The sequence below is a fragment of the Macrosteles quadrilineatus genome, unplaced genomic scaffold (assembly GCF_028750875.1).
Source record: "Macrosteles quadrilineatus isolate MER2022 unplaced genomic scaffold, UCM_ALF_1.0 Scaffold_2__2_contigs__length_208266976, whole genome shotgun sequence".
NCBI classification, from domain to species: domain Eukaryota; kingdom Metazoa; phylum Arthropoda; class Insecta; order Hemiptera; family Cicadellidae; genus Macrosteles; species Macrosteles quadrilineatus.
The window spans coordinates 35,559,586-35,567,611 of record NW_026542595.1 but is presented as its reverse complement, the minus strand read 5'-3'; positions in this window follow the sequence as shown (position 1 = coordinate 35,567,611).

Genomic DNA, 8,026 nt, shown 5'->3' with positions numbered 1-8,026 from the left:
TTTAAACCCATAAATAGATTTAAATGGAAATCCAATCACTCAAATTAAAATTCGCTTAGTTTGCAGGTTTGCTGCGGTGGGGGCATTTTCTTTCTTTCTGGGTATAATTATCACAACAGTTTTTATGGGGAATGTAATGTGAAATAATGTTGACACCATGTTAGCTAATTAAAACGGACATACAACTCACTCCCACGCAAGTGCTCACCGATGTAGGGTTAAAAATGTCAGTAAATTGTATAATTTATACGAAATAAAAGAAGTTTTGATCCGATATTATCTAAAAATAAGCGTAAAAGCATATAAAATTTCAGAACAAAGCTTTAAAAAAATAATTCTATTTTTGTAGGCCTTGTTATCATACTCGAGAAAAAGTTAGAAATTTTTGGAATTAACGATATAACATACTATAAAATATAAGTCTACAATAATATAATAACTATAACTAACAATATAGTTTCAACTTTTAGTGCTATGTCCGTATATTAGCTAACATGGTGTCAACATTATTTCACACTGCATTCCCCCTACAAACTGTTGTGATTTAAATAAGAGCTTTCTTCCTTTGAAATAATCCTTGTTCCAAATAAAAAGAAAATTGATAGTTCTGTAAATTAAGGCAGAACAAGATAGGTCATTTGATTGACATATTAATGCTTCTCCATCACAGAGTCATAACTTCAGGCAAGATTTCACAAACTGCTGTGGTCTGAATTACGCTTACCGTACAAACCTTACAGCTTACCCATAAAGACATATTATTACTCTTGTTTATCCCAACGCTTAATCAAGTCGAAGAAAAATATTTTATCTGATCTATGTTTGAATTTTTTTTCTAAATCATACAGTTTCGGCTTTAGGCCTAAGAAGAATAAAATTTATTTTAAAATTTTAAAAATATTTGTAAATTAATTATTAATTAATATCAGATTCATACTATTTTATTACGTTCTTAGATCGTTTATATTCCTATTAAACAAACTAGTATATTGGGTTATTCTTTTGCAATATAGGCCCATACATGAAATAAGAGTATGATAATACAGTAAATAAAAAAGTTAATAACTATGGGTAATAATGAAACCTGATATTAACCATACATATATTGCAAATTCTGGAAAGGGTCACGTTGAATTCAAATAATTCTTTATGTTGGCTTATGAATGTAATATAATAATACTGCAATCAACGTAAGCATACAATATGTCATATGAAAGACCATGAACACTCTTGAGGTAAAAATAACATGTATTTACTTTAATGTAAATACATCTTTGATTAAAAAATACGTAAATTAAACGTGTCTGGAAATACTTTGATTTTAAGAGATTTTAAGACGCTTGCTCTTCTAATACAAGCCTAACAGTTTGTTTGAAATTATACAGATTTTTTATTCGTTGTATGCCAACTCATTTTAAAATTTATTATATGATGTATGATTAAAATTGTATAATGTCATTTGAGTTTTGTATGTACAAATTAAAAACTAAGCAAGTGTCGATGTAACGTGAACACTCATGTACCGTAGAATGTCGGGTCCTATATTGTACAGAGATAAGCTCAGCCCCACACAAAGGAAGCTGTTACCAAAATGAAGAGCATACGTTTCACCTTATCTCATGTTCCAACGGACCAACACTTGAGCGACATTCCTGATAATAGTCTGAATCTAACCAAACATGTTTCACTGTAAATTTTATATAACCATACTTAAAAAATATAATGAATTGCATAAAACAATACCATTTTTTTTTACTTTCTCGTCTTAAAAATTGTATATGGAGAAAGTATTGTTTTCGTAAACATTTTAGGGTTTGAGTTTTGAGTCCCTCTGGACACAAAAGAGTGGTTCTCTATGTGATGTATGAGTGTGTGTGTGTGTGGGGGGGGGGGGGGGGTGCGTGTGTATGTGTGTCTATGTGTGGATGTGTACAGAGCTACAGACTGGTATGGTCCAATTTTTATGAAATTTTGCATGTAAGTTCTAATCCATAGTAACTTCAGGTTTTTTTAATTTCAGAAATTTTGATTTTTTAAGGTGATTTTTCAATAAAAACCCATTAAGATCTTAACAAGTTTTCTCAAAAATGGTCAGAAAGATGTTTATATAAACTTAGTATGTTTTAGCCCTATAAATAAAAAAAAACTGTTTACTTCCCGTTTCTTTAAACATTTTGGTCCAAAAGTTATTGCACATTTTGTCATTTTCCCATTAAAAGCCATTAAAAAACGGAAAATTGATTTTTTTTTGGGAAAAAAAATTGACTCTGGTAAAAAATTGTCTGTTATTGTCATAAACACCCATTGATCTTTTCACCCCACACTGTAAATAAAACATGTGATTGGAATGTTTTCCATTTGTTTTGATTTTCTGTTTATATTTTGTTGTTATTTCGTCATCACCATGGAAACCCATAAGACCCATTTTAATTTTTTCAAAATTTCAAATTCAGTTTTCGTACTTATTTGTGAGCCTATTTTAATTTATAAAGGGACTCTGCACATCTACAGGTAAATATCTTTCATTTGGTACCAACCGCGTGTAATTCGGTCCAGTGGTAAGGTCAGGCTAGCTATCGTAAGTTTTGCAAACGTTTTTTAGTATATAAAATAATTATTTGAGTAATTAGTGCTCAAAGTGGAGCTTCGCTGGATTTGAGAGAAATGTTCATGCATGAGCCGCAGGCACAAATTATATTTTTCCTACAGTAACTATAAAGCATATAAATAATGGGTAGATGTAACAAATTAATCTTTACTATGCGGTTAAACAATTTAAAAAAATCCAAAATTTAATTAAATAGTCTCAACATTACAGTAAATCAAAACCTAAATGAAATTGTGTCACAAATTAAGAAATCTAAATCTAAATGAAATTTTACAAACATAATTTGTGTAATGTTTTTGTTAACACTTAACAACATGTTGTAGGTTGAGTTTATTCCAAAGCGTTGAAAGACAAATAAATACTGCATATGCTGATCGATTTAGTAGAGGTCATGTGTCTAATGAATCGACAATATTGTTTGGTTGAAATCCAGGAGTGCGGGAAAGTATAATGTTTTTGAGGAAGTGGTGTGATTCCTCGAAAGTATAGTAAATACAGGACTATTTTAGTGTTATAATCAATCCAAAAAGCCTACTTTGTCAGTACAGTAAAAGTATAGTATGCGAGTTTATAAAAGTTTATCCGGCAGAATTTAAATTAATTTTTATTTTACATTTATACTGATAAAAGGTTTTTTAATGAACATTATATTAATTATTGTTTTCCACGCAAAAAGTCTTAGTATGTAAAGCTAAAAGGTATTAATAACATTTTATTTTATAAAGAGAAATATATTGTTCATGTGCAATTTGGAATAATATTCAAAAGGACATTTTTTCTTTAAGAAAAACTCTTAGAATAAAAGCTGTTGTGAGTTACGGCAAAAATATATACATTACCTAAAATATATTAAATAAATTAACTCATTCTATGGCAGAAATAAAGCTTTCTCCCAAAAAAAAAACCATGGTTAAACCCGTTTTTTTTTACTTTTCTTATACATTGAAAATAAATTAATTATTCAATTTTATCTTGATAACACGTCACATATTTTCTGTTTAAATACAATGCATAAACAATATTTAAACAATTATTTCTTTATCACACAGGTTCCTTTGTTGTATGAATTACATGTTAGGTGGACTAGAGACTGTCAATGTTTTCAGCTGAGGAAACGACGTTTTATAGAGTAGGGAAGTTTCCAGGTCACTGAACTTATCTGCAATATTTCCAGATTTATCATTTCCGGTGATTCGGCGAATGAGTGAACCTTTTCCTAAATATCACTTTCGGATGTAGAACATCTTTTCTGGAAGGTTAAATTAAGGGTTTTCTTTTTAACTATAATGGATTATCTCCACATAACCGTTTGAGGCTTGAAAAAGGGAAGATAATAGTTTTTCACAAACACATATTTAGCTGTATTGCTGTTAAACAAATCACATACCAATACACAACCATAATATTAACAACTAAATAATTAACGAAATTAAAATGCTAACCATTATTTTAACATAAAGTTGTAAAGTTTCTTTTCCATGCAGTATTTGAATTCCATGCAACATGACATATTCATAACTCAAAAACTACTTTACGAAAGACTTATGCATTCAAAATGAACGTTTTCTTATATTAATAGTTAATAACAATCTTTATGTAAGTAGACCTTACGTTGTATCATGCAGTGAAACTTTCCAAAATTCAATACCACCAAAACTCAAATCCAATAATTATAATAAAATTATACGTTACATTAAGCTAGTGCATCGATGATTGAATTATAAAAATGTGTTTTTCTCTTTATAGTTTCGTGGATACATTTATTTACTCTGCCATGAATATCAGACATTTAGCAATATAAATCACGTGACACGCTGTCCGCTATTCAGATCATCCTGTATCCTGGACTGTTATGCTGCTTGGCAGAATGATGATACATCATATTCACATGCATCATACAAGCCACTGTTCACTTCCTCAGAGAAGAATTTGTAGCTTCACCTGTATTTAGAAACATTTGTTTAGAGAACAGTGTCCAGTGAAATATATTATTTTACAAATTAAAAAAAAATTACATTTACGGAAAATAAAATTGTAGGTACCATAAAAATGAAATACTCTTTCTTGTAAGGTATAACATAGTTTATCCATGCATTGCTAAAAAGGTTTATTTGAATTCAACTGTTCTTTTAACTTTAGTTTTTGTTGTTTGGCCTATCATTACATGTTTGCTGTAGTGGGCAGGGCAATAGGCAAACTAATTTTTGTGATGTGGTCAATGTTCCGATTCACAATGTATTCAAGTGGATGACTTTTAAAACAACTCTATCTGAGAAGATTGTTAAATTTCTATTTTCCAACCATGCCTTGAAGCGAGCAACATATACCAATCTGCCATTCAATCAAACATCAACATAGCTCTTTTCCTTTTAATGTCACTAAACCTCCTTAAAACAAGTTTTGATATTTTAAAATATGTAGTTTCCATACTAATATAATCTAAAAATCATTAAACGTTTGGAATAGTTTTAATATTTTTTTTATATATTTTATAATTATCAAATATGATGTAATTCGAGATTTACAGGTCCAAAAGAGAGAATTAAAAAGACAGTTCTAGTTTAATGCTCAATTTGCAAATTACGACCATTGACTGTAGTGGTTTGTGGTAACGGTTGGTCTACATTTCCTTTTTGAAATGTAGTCTACAATAAGTATAAAGGTACTCTCTTATGTAAATGCGATATGCAAGGATCCAAAATATGGTAACAAAAATATATACGAATAAGGTATAAAAGTAGGAAATTAAGCGTACCCAGAATTATTTTCGTGTTGTATTCAATATGAAACTTTCGAATATTAAAGGAATGAAACGTTAGAATAAAAAACATATTAGTTAGCAGGCTTGAATAATAAATGCAACAGCCACTAGCTAAATAATCTTGGACTTAAGTATTATCTACTAGGAAAGATTAATAGATACATTGTAATTACTGTAGTTGGCCACAATCCCTTTAGTCTTAGACTGAGATTAATTAATTCAATTAACTGCACTTAACCACAGTAAACTTTGAGGAGTATAGCATTTTGTTTTATAGGGATTTTGTTTTGCATTAAATTATTCAAATTGACTTTTCATTATGGATGAAGATTTTCTGGATGAAAAATGTTTAATAATAAATTTGGTTTTAGTAAACTCTAAAATAAACCATAGATTTTAAATAGTACGTTTAGGATTATTGTAAACTAGTTTTCTTGTGTTTTAATAAATCTTAAAACACGTACAATAAAAAGTATCTATTTTCCTAATTAGTTTAATGAAAACATATTAAATACTATTTTATTTTATATACATCAGATTTTTTTCATTACAGCTTTTTCCATGTATAATAATTATAAATTAATTGATTAGAAAGAAAATCATAGAGTATATGTTTTAAAATTTACTTTACATATTTTAAACGACCCCCCCAAAAAGATTTTAGAAACCTTATGGGAAAAAGATTTACAATGTATATCTGTGAGAAAAAATATTGACCAAGTATAAGGCATAAATGATAAAAAGACAATTATTTGCATTTGATTTTGAATTGACTTTATAGTGAGGTGTAGAAAAATCAGGAACTTTATCACCTTTTACTGTATTCTTTGATTCCTAACAATACTTGTTTTAAAAAGCCTTAAAATATTATGTTTATTTTTTCATTTGGAATGCGATGAGGACTTTTTTGGTCACTGAAATTATGAAAGGCTAACTATATAATGAAATTAGCCCCAACTCTATATAACCATTTTCTATTGGTTTAAAACCCACGTTTTGATAGATTAGTTACTGTGTGGTTTCCAGGTTGATAAATAATGCATTTTACTTAGTTTTATTACGCTTTGTACATATAATGTCTATTTACTATGCAAGAGTTACCCCATCGGTTTTAACTATATTTAATATATTGAAGAATATATTTTGTAATTTATATTAAGTTTACAGTAGGCCTATACTTGTAAAAGAAAGTAATTTTACTTTTCCGGTCCCTATCTTATGTTTTACATCAATATACAGTATAAGTAGAAACTTATACTGTACTTATACAGTAGTGTCTCAAACTTTTACTGTACTAAAAAAATGCAAAAAGAACTCTTTAATATATCTTTTTTTATTTTTTATTATATGTTTACAAATAAAATATTCTAGTAAAAATACAAACATAATTAAAATACATAATTGCTTTTTAGTTATTTTTTTAGAATATAGTTTCCTGGGATCAGTATTATCTTAATTCCCAGTACAAAGTATTAAAAGTAACTAATTCTGTTAATGGTTTGTAATAATTTTAAAACAAACAACAGTGTCTAGGATTAAAAAAAACTTGTCAAAATCACTTGTCTGGCTTTGTTTGGTTTTAAACATATTCATTATTTTAGTAAACATTATTTAAACATTTAAATTACGTAACAATTTACGGTATTCGTGTACAGAGGTACAACCAGCTTTAGGAGTATTCTTATATAAAGGGTATATTTTAACAAACATATACCAGTTTAATACAAGTTTTACAGGGATATTTTTGTAATCTTATAGAATGTAAGTTAAATATCCCCAGTTTTAAATAGCTCATCAAACTACCTACAAGATTGATTACAGGGTGTGGTTTGTTAATTACTGAAGAGTTTATCAACATTTCCAACAATGTCCGTAAAAACTAAATCTTCCTTAAATATGGTTGACATAAATAATTTTTTTAGTTAATAAGGTTTCTAACTTTACGAAACAACAGCACCGATCTTAATGAGCTTCTGCCTAAACACTATTTTGAAACTCGCTAATAGATAATTTATAGACCTAAAAAAACTGAAATTGATATATTTAGGGTAAGCTAGCTTCCAGTCTAGCTCCCACAAAAACATTTCAAACATTCCTATGCAAATGAGAGGCCTTATAGCTTAAGTCTAGTTTTTGGGACTAGGACGTGGAATCCTACTGTGTACTAATGACTTTAATACAATTAGACATAGTGCTATACATTTTATTTAAGAATCGACATTGATATAATAAGCAAATTAAAAGCGATATTTTGTACAGCGTATGATGAAGGGCTGTTCAGTATGCAGCGATACACTGTCTTCAGGTAAAGTTGTTTGTACTACTCTGAAACATCAGACCTAGTTAACAACTTGCAGACTTAATAGAATATTTAAGCATGTCTGGGTCACAAGATCAGCCTTATGTCACAATTTAAGATCATGACATGATAGCTTGATAAATCTGCTACACATCTCATCAATAAGTTTTCATTGTTAAATTTTACACTTTAAACCTGCTTATAATTTGGCCTAAGGCATAAGATTGCTAAAACAATATTGTCTTTTAAAGCTTTTATTCACTTATAATCTTAAATCTAATTTGAATTAGGTAATGCTTATAGTTTAATAGCACCATTAATAAATATTTTTAAAGGTATCCAAATTGCAAATAAATAT